Genomic DNA, 20,904 nt, shown 5'->3' on the forward strand with positions numbered 1-20,904 from the left:
TTTCCAAACAGTTAGTACCATATCAGGTCTTACCAGAGTGACTGTGGCACCGGTATCCATCAGACCAGCTGTCTGCCGGTCTCTGATGATCACGGGTTTTAAATGCCTTTGCCGGATATCATTGGCTTTCAGCCCGATAGCTGCAACCCGATGCTTGGCTGGATCCATCTCTGTGCTGCTGGGTACCGCCATGGGGACCGCTGTTTGGGTCCTCTGCTGCACCTGCTGTACTGCTTCTTGCTGTTCCTCTGTTGGTGGTAGCCCCACGTAGGCTATTGGCCGTTCAGCTGGGGTACATTGCCCCAGATTGGGGTAACTGGATCGGGGGGGCGGGCGGTGAGGCAGTCCATCCGCAGATGCCCTGGCCGGTTGCAGTGGTAGCAACAGCGCTCATGGGCAAACTCTTTGGGCTTTGCAACAGCCCCGTTGATACTTGGTTGGGTCCTCCAGGGCTTTGTAGCCAGGGCAGAGGCACCATCATGAACAGCCCGGATTGTAGGTACTTGAACAGGGTTCATTACCCATTTTCTGTAATGCGGGCGAGTAGTGACATATTCGTCCGACATCTTAGCAGCCTCTTGGTAGGTGGATGGCTTGTGGTCCATTACCCACTCCCGCACATCAGGTAGACATTTCAGCAAGAACTGCTCTTGCACGAGCAGATCCAGCAGATCACGGAAGGTAGACACCTGGCATCCCTCTACCCACCTATGGCTCTTGTGAGCTAGAAGGGCATCGAATTCCACAAGTGTGTCCCTGGCACCTGTAACCAGTGTCCAGAACTGCTCCTGGTATGCATCTGGATTAAGAGCATAACGAGTGAGTAAGACTTGCTTGACATAGGAATAGTCCTATGCATCGTCTCGCTCGATTACCCGAAAGGCAACTTTTGCTTTCCTGCTCAACTGAGGGGACAGGTATTTTATCCATTCCCGCTCGGGTAACTCGTGCCTCACACACTGGTTCTTGAAATCTTTCAAGAACCCATCAATGTCCTCAAAGCCATCCACAAATTTAGAAAAACTTTGATATGGCACCTTGATGGGGCGGGATTTAAAACTGCCATCACTGGACGCAGAAGGGGACTGTACTGGGGTCACAGGACGCGCAGCTATCAGCTGGATGACCTGTATGCAAACTGCCACTGTTGCCTCAGGTCCCAGTGCGGCCAGTATAGCCACCAAATTGCTTTCTGCAACAGGGGGGGGGGCTGCCTGTACTACTCCAGGCGGACCCACCACATCCTCCTGCTTGGCATTGAGGATCTTGTCCTCCTCATTAGCAGCTACTGCTGCTGCCACCTCAGCGATCCCTGTTCTGTGGCTTCGCACCGCTTCAGGTCCTTCGTGAGGATAGCCTTGGCGCAGCCGGCGGTGGGCTGCCCATAGTGCTCACCTTGGGCAATCACCTCGGGACAACTCCAATTTTTAAAACGAACAGATTGGGCAGCAATTACGAATTTCGTTAGCTATCTACAAGGCCAAATAAATTCTGAAGTTTCAGAACGAAAAAAGGCAGTGTATGCAAACTGTGCACTGTGTATTCGAAACTACTTGTCCTGCAGTCTTAGACCGGCTCTGAGCTAAATGCTTCCCGCAAGAAGTTTCAGCAGTGAGCCCTAGTGAATCCCATCACTGCCACCAGAAAAAAGCCGGTCACAGAAGACCAGTACTTTTAACACCGAAACCTTCTGTGTTCACTATCACTAAGTAAACGACAAAGTAATTTAACAAACAGAGTGTCACGAGAGAGACTCCAGGAGCAGGTAGGACCTTGGTTGCTGGAACAGCGGGAGCAGGCAAAGATTGCTGGGGTCATGGGCTGAGGTCGATAGCAAGTGGCAAGTCGGATTGTCGTGGGCAAGCAGGGATCGATGGCAGGCAGCAAGCAGGATTGTCGTTGGCAATACGCAGAGGTTCAGCAACAGGAAGGCAGGAGCAGAACAAGTGAGCAGGAACCGGGCAGGGGAGTAGGAACTGAGACTAGGGAGCAGGGACAGGTCTGGGACTTGCTAGCAGGAAACAGACTGGGACAATCTAGTTAAATAGTAAGGGCCTTTAATACGAACAGGACTCCAATACAATAAAGAACAGGACTGGTACAGGAACAAGCTGTGGCAGAAGCATAGGCATGGAGCCTGACACAAAGCAAAGGCAAAAACACAAACAGGAAGCAGGAACTATAAGGACAGAGAACAGGAGCAACAAGAGGAGACGACAGACAGACAAACCTCAGGGCAGAGAGAAAGCAGCAGCATACCCGGTGGAGAAGGAAAGGAACTATGGCTAAGAGCAGGATGTCTAGGAGACTCTGACACAGAGTTTATTCTGGGAAACCAACAAATACACAATATAACATACACTTACCACACTGGGGACCTGGGGGAAGTCTCTAGTCTTAATAGGTGCAGGACACCCTTCAAATGGGTTTACCCTGTCCGCTTCTCTGCTTCAGGATATCAGAGTGCTGAACACACAGGAGCCACTCTGACGTATCTCCAGCTGGTCACAGTCAAACTCCACACTCCTTCCCAGAGTGTCTCTCAGATGGACTAGTGCTCTGATCAGCCGTGTCCCTAATATATCATAGAAATGGTAGGAACAGGCACATAACATCATTTGCATTTGCAGGGCTGACATGTTAATTTCATCACCACACAATTCCAAGTATCTAAGTTGGGGGAATTGCTAACAGAGGAATAAATACAGACATAAGGTATTTATGTAAAAGACAGGGCTTAGAATTACACACAGCTAGCCCACATTCCTTGTTCTTCCCCAGACATTCCATACATTGGGCTGAAATATACATTACTTAGCCAGCCAATATATACTTTTTTTAGGGGTAACTAGCTGGGATCTCTCTTTATTTGGTCATCCAGCTACCCTTACAGTCACAAGAGACTCATGAGCAGTCACAACTGTGTTGCCAAAAGAGATGATGTCTTGAGCACAAGGCTGAGCTGATATCAAGACACCAGGAACCAGATCAATTCCTAGGCTCAGAGGACACAGGAACCTGCCAGAGGTTGGCCCCTTAACTTGACCCAACCAGATGCAGAGACTGCCACAAAGGGCCACTGCTTATAGGTACCTCTTGAAACTTTGGAGGTCTTAGGTTGATAAGAGGCTTATCCTCCCAGCCCTTACGTCACGGTGCTCGAGCACTAGTGAGCGCACTCCCACACTGGACGAGGCCTTACTGTGCACCTCACAACGGGAACAATCTTCCTGAGACTCTGAAAACCACCACCAGTCTATGTTCTTTCAAAACTAAAGCTGTCTCACATTTTAATCTGGTCTGTAACTGTTACATATGCCTATACCATACTTTATCTTTAACTGTTCATGGAATGTCATCATACTGTATTTACTGTTTAACTCTGTTCACTTAATGTAATGCAATGTATAACCCTGTTCTCCTATGTAACCATGTATGTCATCATAACGCTGTGCCCAGGATATACTTGAAAATGAGCGGTAACTGTCAATATATTACTTCCTGGTAAAACATTTTCATAAATAAAATATAAAATAAATATTAACCTGTTAAAAATACATGGGATAGACACAAAGCTGTAATAAGTATGAAACAAACCAAAGGATCTAAGGGTTTGAGGTTTCACAGCAGATAATAAGGCAGTCCGTTATAAATGGGCCAGGAATTCTAGTACTTATAAAAATCAATGCGACATAATGCATTCCGAGTAGCTATAAATGAAAAATACGTGTAACAAACTCGTTTAATAGAGCAGGGTGCCAAACAGCAGTCTTAAGTTTGATTTATAGCACAGACGAACCCGCCAACAACCTCGGGTGGCCTTTGTGGTTTTGGGTGACTTCGGAGTTTCAATAGACTTCTCCACAAGAAAAACAAGTCTATTTAATGTGAATTAATATGGAGTTTTAACATAAGAATAATAATAAAAACATGTACTGGAAAATGGCAGGCACGTCTACAGCTATTCAAACAGAGGAGAAAACAATGAACTATAATCCTGGTACACCATGTAAAATGCTGGAGCCAATTCAGTCTTTATGTAGAGTCAATGGGGTAGTTAGTTTATTTGAGGACATTAATAGTAGTTTTCGGCATAGAAATAATATAGATACCATTTTAAAACTTTCAGAAGCTTATGCACTGCCCTGTGTTGCTAATAATATTTCTATTTTATATACAGAAACGTAGGGCTTTGCCTTAATCCAACAAACCTCATAGATTACTTACATGTAGGTCTAGGCAAAGTTCTTGCAAATGTCCACATGCAATATATTCCCGCACAGAGCATTCCATGTTTCAATCTCTGATGCTCCACTGAAAATCACTCATTATTTATAGAAGAGTAGTGCCAATCCCCTATTTTTTAATCATGCACCCTTGTTGTCAACAGAAGTTGTCTTCTCTATTTTGTATTTTGATCACATACATTCTGAGTGTGCATCACATAACTCTTGTTACAATATGTAAAGAGCCATAGAACATCTTCTACTACCGCATACTAAATGTGGCCCCCTACAACTGTAATGTATCTTTCGACATGGAAGGGATCCTATGTAGGAGCACCGCTTGGTAAATATGGCTCATAGTCCATATATGGATAGGGGTTCATTATGACTTGAGCATAGCCACAAAGCTTTACTAGGAACCTATTCACAAAACAACCATTTAGAAAAGGAGATATATGTTTGTTTATTCATTGCATACTACTTTATTAATGGAGACCGTAGACTTTCAGGGCTATGGAAGTCATACCAAGTGCCTATTCAAACAAAAAAATGACCTAAAAGTTTGTAAATAAAAAAATTACAAAAAAACAAACAGATACATAATTAAAGAGATAAATATTTTTACAAATCCCTTAGTATTAAAATATTAAGTGTATTTTGTGGACTGGGATCCAGTATGCTTAAAAAAAACTACAAGGGTAATATATGGAATTTACAGTGTTTGTAAAGAGCCCACGTTAACCATGTCACATCCCAGGACATATAATAATAATAATAATATTAATAATAGTTTGTTCTTGTATAGCGCTGCTTGTTTTACGTAGCGCTTTACAGACACATTTTGCAGGCACAGGTCCCTGCCCTGTGGAGCTTTCAATGTGAGGAAATACTTCTTCGGGGAAAGTGTGGTGGACTTATAGAATACACTCCCAACAGAGGTGGCAGGGGTTAATACAACAACGGAATTCAAACATGCTTGGGATAGACATAAGGCAATCCAAAATACGAAAGAAAACCAAGGCACAAATAGGGTCTGACGTTTTAAAGTAGATGACCAGACAAGATGGGCCATCTGGTTCTTATCTGCCATCAGTTTCTATGTTTTTTATGTTGCAGATACTATCATGTTTTACAATACGATGAACATCAGCAGAGACAGAAGAGAGAAGACGTAGACACTGAGATAATGCAGAATGTCGGATACAAATATAGCCGTTATTGCACGTGACGCTCTGCATATAAAGCTGACGGGGGATTTAACTCAGCGCTATTGAAACAAATGTTGATGCATTCAAAATAACATAACATTTAACCTATTAATGCATTAATGGGTGCAATAACATTGGCGGCATCTACAAATAGTCTTAAATCTTTCAAGCTTAAGGGGATACGAACGCAAAGAGAAAGTAAAATCACAGTTACTGTATACTGTAAGAGCAAAAATTTGATACATCTCATAATTTTACTATTTCCTCCTATAACCACTCCGCCAAAAACGCTCACATGCCCAAGTGAAGCAAAAACACAGCAAAGCACCTTGATTGATGCAAAGTAAGTCAAAATGATGAAATTTGCACTGGTTTTTGGAGCATGGCTCCAGTTTGCCACACTATACATTTTCTCCTCAATTCCTACGTTAGTGAGCTGTAATATGGTTGAACATTCAATCAAGCAAGCACAACATTTGGGACCATATTTATGAAGCACTGCTATTCCATAAGACATCTTCTAATGCTGGGAAGTCCGTAATGGATCATAAGGTGTTTTTCAGCACCTAAGCGGTCTTATATAATATAACTGCTCACTAAATATGGCCAATGGTTATTTCCAAAGTGATTAAATTCATGCTAAATAAAAATTGTGAGTCACAGGCCAAGTAGCAGTATCTTGATTTAAATTATATCTCTTTAGCGCACAGAAATGCTCAGCAAACATGATGACTAGCATACTACAAAATGTATAATGACTCTGTAGTGAAAAAAAGAATACAGCGGTAGCATATATATATCACATATATATCTCAATGTAGCCCTATGGTTGGTCGCTGTGCCCCCGCAGAACCCTCGCGGGCGCTTCCCCCGAACCACACACATTCAATGTTTGTGCACGTATGCACGCAATGTGACAGAGGGCTGAACATGGAATTTCAGCGTTGTTTGCAATACCGTCCAGAAACGGTAGTAGGCGATCGAAATGCAATGCAACTCATCTCTTATTCCCGAACATATTCGCACGATCTGATATCACACAGTATCACGATGTATGTTTAGTAATGGTATTGAATGGTATTAAAATTAAATGTAAAATGTAAAAACCTGAAAACACCAAAAAGTTGTTTTAGAGAAAGACATTGTTTATTTGCTAACGCTAACAAAGTTTAAATGAATAATGCAATAATACAAAGGTCTTTGCTCTTCTTCCAAATATACAATGTTGTTCTTTATTCATCTTCATCTTCTTCGACCTTGCTGGCTCTAGGACGTCTTGGCCTGTATAGCGAGAATATTCAATATTAATAATCGCACATACAGTACAGTTGTGTGGTGCATATGGGTGTCGCTATTGAACCTACTTGAAACGCATATGCGTATCATTGCATTTCTGTGCATGCATGTTGCTATGGAACCTGGTTGAAACGCATATGCGTATCATTGCATTTCTGTGCATGCGTGTCTCTCTATGGAACCTTGTTGAAAATAAACTAGACCATTTTACTTATTAGATATTTATACATATATATTTAGGCACTGTACCGTGTATGAGTCTCACTGGATGTGCTAAAAACTGAGCTTTGTCTGTGTTTTATGTTCTGTCTCTGGTTTTTAGTATTCAGTAGAACATGAATTACAGTACTGTACCTGACAGTGTCGCTGGATGTCTTTCCTGCACGGACATGGTGTTGGTTTTGTCCCAATGCTAAACTTGCAAAACATAAATGAACATAAGCATTAAACAATGACTACATTATAAATGACTACATTATGAATTTTTGCATTTTTTTTAATACCGTACTACAGTCAAAAAATCTTCTTCAACTGCCAACTAACATCTTATTGCTGTATCTGTTACATATTCAAATTGTACATATTGTAATTAAGAGATAGTTTTTTTAAAGAAGAAAATACATGGCATGTATGAATTAAAGTACTGGCAGTATTGATGGATATGTTTCCTGCCTGAACAGGGTTTTGGCTTTGTCCCGATGCTATAGTAAACCTGCAGAACATAAATGAACATACTGTAAGCATTAAACAATGACTATGATACATTAAAAATGTTTGCATTTTTTAAATACTCCAGTCTATTGTAAACCTTGCCAACTTGGTGTCAGTAACTCTTTTTATGCCAGGTGTATACTGTGAGTAGATGCTCGAGTCGATCATGTAGTTGGGATGCATGTTCATCTCGTTGGTAGAGTTGTTTGGTCCTTGCTGATTATTTTATTAGGACAGGTATCCAGACAGAGACATATAATCAGGTTGAGGCAGGTACTCAGGTTGGGGCAGGTAGCTGGGACGTAGGTTAATCTGGTTTTCAGTGTTGGTTGGTTCGTACTAGTAAGGGTATTGGTATTGAAGAAGGTACTCAAGCTGGAGCTGATAAGCACATTGGAGGGACCGGATCGAGAAGTTCTCTTGGTCCTGATCGATATCTTTTTCTTTTGGAAGTTTCCATCGAACATACCCGCCCAAGATGGATGGATTGCCACAATGGCAATGAATGAGCAACATAAAAATCAAACCACAAATTAAACACATTATATTTGAATAAAAACAAGCATTGAACAATAAAGCCATTGATTGTTACTGTGGTAACAATGCCCACAATATGGGCATGGATTGGCACAATGACAATGAATAGGCAACCTAAAAAAAAAACATAACAAAAAATACAATACATTACAATTAAATAAAAACAAGCATTTGCCAAAAAATGCATTGATTGCCACTGTGCTTATCTATACCCAGAAAGGGGCCTAGATAAGCGCATTGGCAGTCAATGGGCAACCTAAAAAAAAATACACAATTATATAAAAGCCAATCAATGTATTTGTTACCTTTGCCGTATTCACCCTCGTCCTACTCCGACACCAACTCTTGACCCTCCACGCAATGCTCAACAGCTTGATGCACAGAAGTACGTTGTCCTCTGTTGATTGAAAAGACGTCTCCGGTAAGTTGTTCCTTTCTTCCCTCTTTTCTTCCTTCTTTTCTTCTTTTTAATCAAAAGGGTCCAGATGTAGCTCTTACAGCTTCTTGGGCTCAAATGAGACAGGACAGGCCTTATATAAGGCCAGTGATGACACATTTGACTGTCACATTGTACACCTTCAATCCGATTGGTGGTATACCATATGACAGCTTCAATTATTTTTAAGGACGTGACCATCAAAAAGAGAGGGAAGCCAGCCAATCAGGTAGCATATGCTTCCCTCTCTTTAAGAAGATGTCACGTCTGGGAAAAAAATGGAAGCCATCACATGGTACACCAACCAAATGGATTGGTAGATATACCTTTTGATGCCTTTACTTTTTTGGAGCGCTGTGATGTCTTCAAAAAGGGAGGGATGCATGCTACCTAATTGGCTATCTTCCCTGTCTTTTTGATGATGTCACAGCACTCCAAAAAAGGAAAGACATCACATAGTATATATTCCAATCTGATTTGTTGGTGTACCATGTGATGGCTTCCATTTTTTTTTCATAAGTGACGTGATATTAAAGGGAGGGAAGCATATGCTACCTGATTGGCTGGCTTTCATCCCTTTTTGATGACGTCACATCCTTAAAAAAATGGAAGCTGTCACATGGTATACCAACTGATCGGATTGGGGTGTACCATGTGACTGTCAAATGTAAAATCACAGGCAATATATAAGGCCTGTCCTGTCTCATTTGAGCCCAAGCACCAATCAGAGCTAAATCTGGACAACCTTAATTTACTGTATGCTGGCTGTTAATGTTTTATATTTAATGGGCAAATGTGCTATTATCCATATTTGGATTATAGGAATGTTGTCCATTATTGCACTGTATGTGTTGAGTGTGTTTGGATATAGAGTGGTGAGTAGTAGGGTTGCTGTATTTTAATGTTTCTTGGGGATAGAGTGGGTTGGTGAAGGAGGTAATTGCCCCAGGGTGGGTGGTTAGGCCTTTTGGGGGGGGTAGTGGGACCGGTTAACCCTTCATTACCATAGCTGTTACCACCGCTATGGTAGTGAAGGGGTTAACTCCTCCCGCAACCTTCCCGGTAGACCTACCCCCCACCCTGGGGCAACTACTCCTTTCACCCACCCCCTCTACCCCCGAGAAACCAGGTACTCTGGCTTAATCCCTTCATTACATTAGCGGCTAGCCGCTAAGGTAATAAAGCTATTTATGTTTGATTTTAATAACAGAGTATTGAAGCAAGGTGTCTCCTGATCTGAACCACATTAATTTCAGCCTTGGGGACCCCCTATTTCCCGAGTTGCCAGACCCGGTATGAGGTGCCTGTATCTTCCTACATTGTTTAAACGTCCTGCATCACGTGACCAGGAAATTTAAATGCACGGGAGACACAGGCACCCATACCAGGGCCTCTAACTCTGGAACAGGGGGTCCAGAGGCTGAAATTTATGCGGTTCAGCTCTGGAAACCCCTGCTACAATAATCTGTTATTGAAATTATATCAAAACAGTGCGATCGCCTGTAAGAGATGTGCATGGAGATGCAGCTCTTTCTGTGCAGCTCTTACAGACTGCGGGCAGATCGCAGCAGTAGAACTTAGAAAAAGGCTGAGATAAGATCACTGATATCCCGAGCGGTATTGGCATTTTTCTACCTCACAGTTTCTGACTTGCGATAATTCGTTGTGAATACCGTGATAACACAAATGTCAGACCGTGAGGTAGGGTCATGCCAAACCGTTCGATTTGGCAGTGATAACATCGAAGCTACCTGAGTAGGCCCATAGAAGTGTAGTTAACTTGCTAGCTAGATGCGTTGACAGCAAAGAGGTTAATAAAGAGGGACAGTTTGCTAGGAGTCTCATGTTTAAACCCTATGTAATTTTAATCAAGGGGCAGGTTTCTGTGAATGAGAGATGGACTATGGCTCGCCTTGGCTTTCCTACTTGGAATGATTATTATTATTATTATTATCTCCATAAGCATTACCTAACTTAAAAAGGCTGTAGGAACACAGGCATCATATCTCACTAATATTTTGCATTAGCGTCAAATAATCTCTATTATAGTCTCTAATGCAGTATCACTGAGAAAAATTATTAATTTTCCTCAATATACATGTAACGGATTTTCTGAACTGGCCTGACCCACCCAATCTCATATTGGCCCCTGTGGTCTAACCAGTCCCCATTACAGTGTGATGTCTGGTGGTGCACCTGTTGGCAACTGGACTCCTGAGTCTCCCGCATGATGTTGTGTTGGGAATTGCAAACACAGACAGGCAGCTGAGGTAGTGTGCTTGAGTCCTACCTAGATCCAGTGCAGCGCCTCCACCTCATCAGGATCCCTTCGGTCACTCGGGGATGGTCCTGGTGAGGAACTCCTCTGTGGTGCCCCTCTCTGTGCAATAACTCCACACTTGCACACGAGAGTGTTGTTAATCAGGAACATCTTTATTTGTACGGTGGGCCAGCTGCCCTCCACAATGGGTGTGATTAGCCCTCCATTGTTCACTGTACTTCCCTTTGAAAGGTATGTCCTCCTAATGTAGGGATTCCCTATCCCCGCAGGGATACTTCACCTGTGCCAGGTCCCTGGTCACAGTCTCATAAGTCCTTTTGTCACACTAACTCTGATCTTCCTCTGATAACTTCTAGACTAGACAGAACTGAACTAACTTTTGATCAGTGCTGTGCCTTATGTATACTCTGGGGCTGATACATCTCTGACATCACCAACCAGGGAGTCAGAACCTGTGACCACTCCCATCCATACATAGGGCACCTCACCAGGGTGTGAGGGCAAGCCTCCATGATTACTGCTGGCATGCCCATAACTTACCAGGCCTTACAGTCAGCAGGAGAGATGACTGCAACCATTTTACAGCATGCTTAAATTCTCCCCCTGGTGAATCCCACCGACCCCGGCTGGAACCTAAATTTGAACACCTTTCGTCAGGAAGCACTGTAAAATGGAACATTATTATTAGAACATCACACATGAGATTCATAATATAATTAACAGTTCACATCGCGCCAAGCACGCCCTGACCAGCAGCCACGAGCCCGCGTAATGCTACTCAGTACCTCCTAATAGTAGTGCCTTGGGTCAGGTTTCTTTACCTCCCGACCCCCCATGTCCAGAACAGACACATGGTAGTTACGCGGCAACCCCCTCTCAGGCCTGTATACTACCTTATGTTTGTATACACTCCTCCCAATACTCCAAACCCTCATCAGGTGCTCGATTCTTTCTTCTGCCTTACTACCAGTAATGGCACCCCCTTTATTGATCATGTACTCCTCAATGGTCTCCCTTAACCACCTCTCCCTATTCTCCTCAATCTCCTCCATGAGGGGTTCAGGAACATACGGGTACTCCAACCCATGAGAGTACTTGTATTTCGCGATGATCGCCCTTTCAGCCCTACTACTCCTAGTCAGGTTGGCGTTCCCTGCTCTCCCTGGTAACACCCATGATAGGGGCTCATCCGGATCTACGGGGTCGGACAATATACCAGGGCCCATGGGTTCTATTTCATTTCGGGAAAATGGTGGAAGTTCGGCGCAACTGCGCATGTCTGAAAAAAGGCTCCCAAATGTCTCTTCAATAAACTTTATTATGCACACACCAGGGCTACACCAGCGTCTCCCCCTCAACGCGTTTCACCCTTACACAGAGGGCTTCGTCTTGGAGTGGGGAGAAGTGGTGACAGCCTGTTAAATACCCTAAAAGCCCGCGAAAGCGGCATAAAAGATTTAACCCCTTCAATACTTTTCAGCCTGTTCAGAAGTGTCTATGCCATTAAATCATTATGTCTATGTTGATCACTTAGATCTGCGATGCTTTCTCTAAATCATATAGATGAGTTTACTCTGGGGAATGCTTATGCTAATATACAATTGTCCTCTCAACAACAGAATGTACAGTGTGTTAACTTGACATTGATATTATCCACCGTTCTGTCTTTTTTTTCCCCTGCCCTCCACTTTCCCCCCCCCTCCCTCCTTTCCCCTACCCCAAACCCCCTCCCCCCCTCCCCCCACCCCTTACCTTTCCTCCCCTTCCATTCCTTGCCTTCCTTCTCTTCTCTTTCACTCTTTCTCCCTCTATTTCCTTGCCAAACAGCATAGGTATTAACAGCTATGGTTTAATTTAAGGATAAGGAAGTCCATCTATATGTATATAATTATGGACTTATAGCAGTTTGGCTTTAATAATGGAAATATAGGGATCATTATTTCTCATGCAGTGTTGTAACCAGCATTTTAATGTATTTACATACCTTGAATATGCAGCCAAACAGTCTTATCTTTGCATATGTTTATGTTTTGAATATGCACTTTGTGTGATTAACATGGACTTAAGGATGTTCTAAGTGATCAACATAGACATAATGATTTAATGGCATAGACACTTCTGAACAGGCTGAAAAGTATTGAAGGGGTTAAATCTTTTATGCCACTTCCGCGGGCTTTTAGGGTATTTAACAGGCTGTCACCACTTCTCCCCACTCCGAGACGAAGCCCTCTGTGTAAGGATGAAACGCGTTGAGGGGGAGACGCTGGTGTAGCCCTGGTGTGTGCATAATAAAGTTTATTGAAGAGACATCCGGGAGCCTTTTTTCAGACAGGCGCAGTTGCGCCGAACTTCCACCATTTTCCTGATTCACTTTGACGGTGGCACGCAGGAGCAGGCGAGGAGAGTGTGTTCCGGAGGAGCAGGTGATGTAGCAATGTTATCCCCCTGCATCGGTTGATTCTGTGGCCCTGCATAGCTCCCTCGTACCACTCCAGTGTCTGATATCTCCACACCTGTGTAATTACACTGAAGCACACGACAGACTCCCTGGCACTTCTATTTCATTTCGGTCTATCATGAGCCACCGATACTGCATCTCCTTTTTCCTCTCTGCGGGCGTGAACTCCCCTCTAGCCCACCAGTAATCTACAATGTCGTCTTTTCGTAGCAAAAACCGCGTGCGGTCCATCCAACCCACGTACCCCTCGAATAAGGGCGCCCACCAACGGGTCTCCCTAGGCTTCTCGTTCCACTCCTGAGAGTCCCCCTCTTCCGTACCTCCCCAGGAGCATACCCCAGAGGTCCCTGCAGAACGGGGCCGAGACCACCTCTCATGTTTCGGGGCCTCCCCAGAAGGTATATCCTCCTCTTCCGGCACCCACCGGGACTTAGATACCTGTCCCAATTGTCCTCCTCCCCGGGATCCCTCCCCGGAATCAAAGCTACTTAGTCTTTCCCCAGTCCGGTTCTCCCCAACCCCCAAAGATCCTTCCGACACCCCCAAGCTGGATGATGATCCCCGGGAACAGGTGACTGGGACAGGGGCCTTATCTAGGGCGTGGGGTTGGGCATAGGGATAGGCAGTCGGAAGTCGCGGGGTTCCGACCCGTTCGCCTTCCTGAGATTGTCCCGTACCACTGGACAGTGGTATCGCCGGTTGTGTCTCACCCCTCTCCGGCCTCCGCGTACTCTGGTTCTTCTTATTCGATCGGGAACCACCACCCGATCGCTGAGATGCGTGTCCTCTGCTTCCGCTGGTTCCGCCGCCTCTACCGGAAACGCCGTCGTCACTGGAAGCGGAAGCGTCGCCATCTTGGGATGGACCCCCATGCGGGATCTCTTCCTCCACAATCAGGTCCGGAAGTCCCTCTGCGCCCACGTGCGCCGTCCGGGCCTAGCACGGCCTCTCCGAGAGATGGCATTGGGGCCTGGCAAGGACAAGGGCTATCCTTACCAGTCCGCAGGCTGGGCGTGGATCGCCCGTTGCCACTGGACCCACCGGTCCCGAGAACAGCTGGGCTCCGCCTCTCCGGTCTCTGCTCCACCGGTGACACCCGACTCCGTCCACTGTCACTTCCGGTAAGTGGCCTTTTGTTCCCATTTCCTCCAACGGACACCGCCACCGGCCAGACTAAAGTACTTGTCGGTTCTTTGGGTCCCTCGTCCGAGGGATCCGCACTTAGGGTACTTGGGGTCGCCGAGCACGGCGACCGCCTTCTCTTCTCTCGGTCGGCTGCCGAACCGACCACGTCACACTCCTCAGGGTCCGCACCCTTAGTCCAAAATGCACCGGGGATCTCGCCGGACAGCATAGCAGAGGCCTACAACTGTCTCCGCGCCCCCCACGCGTATCACTAGCACCCCACCGGGTACTGCATAGGGTTGGGTCGAAACCATCCGGTTCGCATCTGGGGAGCAGGCCATAGTTTTGGTAGGAGCTACTCGTAATACTGGTCTGTCCTTGAAGCTGGTTCCGCACGAGTGACCAACAGGGGTTGAATGGTCAGCCACTCCTTGGTTCAGCTCCGCCCTCATCTGACACAATTGGAATCCGCCCCCAGTGGTAGTGATTATGGGCGGGTCCCACAAGGGAATAGGATGTCCTTTAATTGAGGCCGCATCTCTCTCAGTCCTAGAGGGCGCGACCACAGCTTTCGCGCGCTTTTCCCCAACAGGGCGGGGTTCTTCTTTTGCCGCCAACTCCAGCCGCTTCCTTTGCAGCTGCCTTGCGTGCAAAGTAACCTTCTTTCTTGCACACAATTTCAGCTGCCGGAACTACTTCTGGTAATGGGGCCGTCAGCGCACCAGCTCCTAGGCCCGCGGGAGCCATACCCACGGGGCATAGCTGGAAACCACTCCCCCTGGTTGATATTAGGGGAGGGTCCCACAGACTAAGTGGTTGACTCAGCACTGGGGCTGAGTGAGTCTCTGTCCATGAATGTGCGGCCGCAGCTTTCGAGCCATACCCCCCATGCGGGCGGGGCTCTCCTGTTGGCGCCGCTTCTGGCCAATTCTTTGCAACAGGTGTATCTGCAGAATAGAAATACAAAAAACATAGCGCACAACGCTCATAGTGCATTAAATGATCATTTTAGTAACCAAGGTAAGAAGGTAAGTAATGTGCGTACATTTAAACAAAATTAAACAAGCATTTCAGGGTTATTGTTACCCAAACACCAAAGGACGCTCGTGATGGTCTCGTGGCTCTCTCCTTCTCACTCCAAAAACAGCCTCGGTGTAGGGCCTGGATAATCTCCACTCCAGTCACTGGTATGCCAGCCCCTTGCCTCAGGGTAGGTCTTCAGCAGTCTCACGTTTTTAGTAAACAGCAGTCCCGTTTATTGTGCGCAATGCCCGCTACTGCACAGGTCCAGCTGGCAATCGAGCAGCAGAGCGCACGCTGTTTGGCGTCCTGCTCAAACACTTCCTGGTCTGTGACGTCATGCAATCGCGAGAGTTCGCCGCGAGTCTGCAAATCACCGGACCGGTTCTCTGGGAGTGCTGTGTTGTAGGAGGCTCGCAAAGGTCTTACAGTTCTTTAATCCAACGCGTTTCGAGACCACATGGGTCTCTTCATCAGGGAATAAAGGTTAAACACTCTATTAGCACTTAAATACCCCTCGCATGTCACCGATTGGCCCCTCATTGAGGAATTTAGGCCAATCACATGGCAGCGGGGAGGAGTCAAACGCTCCATAGCAACCGAGAATGCATCCTGAAAAAAAGCTAAAATCAACTTTATTAATAAACATTTGAACAAACAAAAACATAAACGGTGTCTCTAAAATAAAGAAAGAAAAATTAGTACACACATTATAAATGAACAGCTACATTCAGATACTAGTGGTGGTATAAATTTATAACCACTAACATAATTAATTTGAAAAAGAAGCACGAACTAAAAACTACGGATATATTATAAAACTTAAAAATCCATTTCTAAAAAAGATAAAATTATTAAGAAAGTATCATATACCAGCTCAAAACACACTAGAGGGATAGTACATATATTTTTGTGTATAGACCCAAATGCATCACCATTAGGTGAGGGTCAGTACAGGGACCATATGTCTATATCCTCATTGAGGCCTCCCGGATATAGTGTCCCCAGTTTATATATCCAGAAGGTCTCTTGGAAGGACAAATCCTTAACACTATCCCCGCCCCTTCTACTCTTAGGGACATGTTTAATACCTTTAAAACGCAGGGCTAGGGGATCCTTGTTATGATGTGAGGCATAGTGCTTGGAAAGGCTATGTGTTAAAAGACCATTTCTTATATTTCGTATATGTTCTTGTATACGTGTTTTTAGTTTGCGTTTAGTGCGCCCAACATAGAACAGGCCACAAGGGCACTCAATTAGATACACAATATGGTCCGAATTGCAATTAATAAAATCGGTTATCTCATATGTTTCCTCAGTTTTTTGACACAAAAATGTTTTAATGTAAAATTGGCCCCAGGTATATTCTGAATCCAAGATTTTTTATGGTTACTTGAGGCCATCAGGAGGTTGTTGGAATCAACGTCCTTGAAATGTGTTTTACTTATAAGGTTCCCCTCATCAGATACCGTCAGATTCAAATCCAAAAAGTTAATCTCTTTGACACTTTCCACATGGGTAAAGGTCAGATTCCTATTGTTGTTATTAATGTATTTTAGAAAAAGACTAACAGAAAATTGATCCCTATCCCACAGACATATGTCGCCTATAAAGCGACGCCAAATATATATAGACGACATTATATGTCTGTGGGATGGGGATCAATTTTCTGTTAGTCTTTTTCTAAAATACATTAATAACAACAATAGGAATCTGACCTTTACCCATGTGGAAAGTGTCAAAGAGATTAACTTTTTGGATTTGAATCTGACAGTATCCGATGAGGGGAACCTTATAAGTAAAACACATTTCAAGGATGTTGATTCCAACAACCTCCTGATGGCCTCAAGTAACCATAAAAAATCTTGGATTCAGAATATACCTGGGGCCAATTTTACAGGTTGAGAAAGAACTGTAGTTTAAACACCTTCTTTGAAAAACAGGCCGGTGATTTGACCTCCAGATTCCTTGAAAGAGGTTATCATTCAAAAAAACTTTCTCATGATCTTGATAGGGTGAGACAAATGGATAGAAAACAAATGCTAGTTCCAAAAATTAAACAACAAAAGAAACAAGTTAAAAGTGAGGAAAAATGTAATGTTGCCTTCATTACAAATTTTAATTCAATGACTTCATATATAGAGAAGATTGTAAAGAAACATTGGTCAATCCTGTCAAACGACCCAATTTTAGGGACCCACATTTCTAAGTTCCCAAGGTTTATATACAGGAGAGCAAAAAATCTAAAAAATGCCTTGTCCCCTAGTGACATTAACATCAAAATTGACCCCTTGGGAGATAAAAGATGGCTAGATATTAAAAAACCTTGTGGAAACTTTAAATGCGGAAAATGTTCTGTGTGTAAACATCTACACTCTGATAGAAAAACATTTTTGTGTCAAAAAACTGAGGAAACATATGAGATAACCGATTTTATTAATTGCAATTCGGACCATATTGTGTATCTAATTGAGTGCCCTTGTGGCCTGTTCTATGTTGGGCGCACTAAACGCAAACTAAAAACACGTATACAAGAACATATACGAAATATAAGAAATGGTCTTTTAACACATAGCCTTTCCAAGCACTATGCCTCACATCATAACAAGGATCCCCTAGCCCTGCGTTTTAAAGGTATTAAACATGTCCCTAAGAGTAGGAGGGGCGGGGATAGTGTTAAGGATTTGTCCTTCCAAGAGACCTTCTGGATATATAAACTGGGGACACTATATCCGGGAGGCCTCAATGAGGATATAGACATATGGTCCCTGTACTGACCCTCACCTAATGGTGATGCATTTGGGTCTATACACAAAAATATATGTACTATCCCTCTAGTGTGTTTTGAGCTGGTATATGATACTTTCTTAATAATTTTATCTTTTTTAGAAATGGATTTTTAAGTTTTATAATATATCCGTAGTTTTTAGTTCGTGCTTCTTTTTCAAATTAATTATGTTAGTGGTTATAAATTTATACCACCACTAGTATCTGAATGTAGCTGTTCATTTATAATGTGTGTACTAATTTTTCTTTCTTTATTTTAGAGACACCGTTTATGTTTTTGTTTGTTCAAATGTTTATTAATAAAGTTGATTTTAGCTTTTTTTCAAGATGCATTCTCGGTTGCTATGGAGCGTTTGACTCCTCCCCGCTGCCATGTGATTGGCCTAAATTCCTCAATGAGGGGCCAATCGGTGACATGCGAGGGGTATTTAAGTGCTAATAGAGTGTTTAACCTTTATTCCCTGATGAAGAGACCCATGTGGTCTCGAAACGCGTTGGATTAAAGAACTGTAAGACCTTTGCGAGCCTCCTACAACACAGCACTCCCAGAGAACCGGTCCAGTGATTTGCAGACTCGCGGCGAACTCTCGCGATTGCATGACGTCACAGACCAGGAAGTGTTTGAGCAGGACGCCAAACAGCGTGCGCTCTGCTGCTCGATTGCCAGCTGGACCTGTGCAGTAGCGGGCATTGCGCACAATAAACGGGACTGCTGTTTACTAAAAACGTGAGACTGCTGAAGACCTACCCTGAGGCAAGGGGCTGGCATACCAGTGACTGGAGTGGAGATTATCCAGGCCCTACACCGAGGCTGTTTTTGGAGTGAGAAGGAGAGAGCCACGAGACCATCACGAGCGTCTGTTGGTGTTTGGGTAACAATAACCCTGAAATGCTTGTTTAATTTTGTTTAAATGTACGCACATTACTTACCTTCTTACCTTGGTTACTAAAATTATCATTTAATGCACTATATGCGTTGTGCGCTGTGTTTTTTGTACTTCTGTGTGCTTATAGGGGGGACCAGAGCCATCCCTGGTGTCACAGCTGCAGACGCTCCCTACATTTCCATTTATATTTAAGGTCACCCATTTATTGTATTTTATATCACATTTATCACGTCACTTAAAGTATTGTAGTTGCGCACCTTTATTCTGTTCACTTTTTTCACGTATCTGCAGAATAGTCTGCTATCAGCCCACGCGGTCTCCCAGGGAAGCGGGAGCCGCCATTTTGTAAGTCCTTTCCATCAGCCACAATTGCAATGTCCTCAACACAGTCCTCCAGGGGGGCGCCTCGTTGTCCTAGGCAGGACCAAAACGGTGCGGCCACAGCTTTTGCTCCACTCCAGAGCAGGCTTGTAAAAGACAGGTCAGCAACAGCTTGCTCTTCAGTGGGGCGCACGCCACGTGTGCTTTCCCCATTAACCTCCGGTCGCCATTTTGGACTATCCGCACCGCGCGGATCCTCCATTCTTGTGGTCGTCATTCCCTCGTAGTAGTTATCGTACATGGGGGCTCCTCTCTGCGGGGCAGCCACCACACCGGTACAATAAAGATTGCCCTGATGCACCACCTTGTGTACCTAATGTAGGCTGGACTCATGTATACACTACCTCAGGCTAGGCTCACTCTCTCAGTGTCTGCTGTATCTCCTTCCTCCCAGTCTGTGCTCCCTACGGTAAGAGGTCTGGAATTGGCTAGAGTACTCTGGGGCATCCATGCAGTACTTGGGGCATCTACCTGTCTTGGTTAGCCTAGCGCAGACCCTCTCCAGGATTCCTGACCACGTTAACAGGCTATCCCTTCTGGCATCCTACCAACTAGCACTACCTCAAGGTGACTAGGACAGCTATAGCCCGGCTCCAAACCCCCCACTCCTTGCAGGCCCCTAGGTCGTCCCTGCGAACTGACAAACGCCATCAGCCCCCTGACCACCCCTAGGTCCGTCCCAACGCAGCACAAAGTGGCAGCAGACACTCTCCCTGTTTCCAAGTGACCTAGCAAAAGCCTGTCCTGTTGACAGGTCTATCTCAGCAGCTCGCCTCCAAATGTAACGGATTTTCTGAACTGGCCTGACCCACCCAATCTCATATTGGCCCCTGTGGTCTAACCAGTCCCCATTACAGTGTGATGTCTGGTGGTGCACCTGTTGGCAACAGGACTCCTGAGTCTCCCGCATGATGTTGTGTTGGGGATTGCCAACCCAGACAGGCAGCTGAGGTAGTGTGCTTGAGTCTTACCTAGATCCAGTGCAGCGCCTCCACCTCATCAGGATCCCTTCGGTCACTCGGGGATGGTCCTTGTGAGGAACTCCTCTGTGGTGCCCCTCTCTGTGCAATAACTCCACACTTGCACACGAGAGTGTTGTTAATCAGGAACATCTTTATTTGTACGGTGGGCCAGCTGCCCTCCACAATGGATGTGATTAGCCCTCCATTGTTCACCGTACTTCCCTTTGAAAGGTATGTCCTCCTAATGTAGGGATTCCCTATCCCCGCAGGGATACTTCACCTGTGCCAGGTCCCTGGTCACAGTCTCATTAGTCCTTTTGTCACACTAACTCTGATCTTCCTCTGATAACTTCTAGACTAGACAGAACTGAACTAACTTTTGATCAGTGCTGTGCCTTATGTATACTCTGGGGCTGATACATCTCTGACATCACCAACCAGGGAGTCAGAACCTGTGACCACTCCCATACATACATAGGGCACCACACCAGGGTGTGAGGGCAAGCGTCCATGATTACTGCTGGCATGCCCATAACTTACCAGGCCTTACTGTCAGCAGGAGAGATGACTGCAACCATTTTACAGCATG

The sequence above is a fragment of the Ascaphus truei genome, chromosome 13 (assembly GCF_040206685.1).
Source record: "Ascaphus truei isolate aAscTru1 chromosome 13, aAscTru1.hap1, whole genome shotgun sequence".
In the NCBI taxonomy this organism is placed as follows: Eukaryota; Metazoa; Chordata; class Amphibia; order Anura; family Ascaphidae; genus Ascaphus; species Ascaphus truei.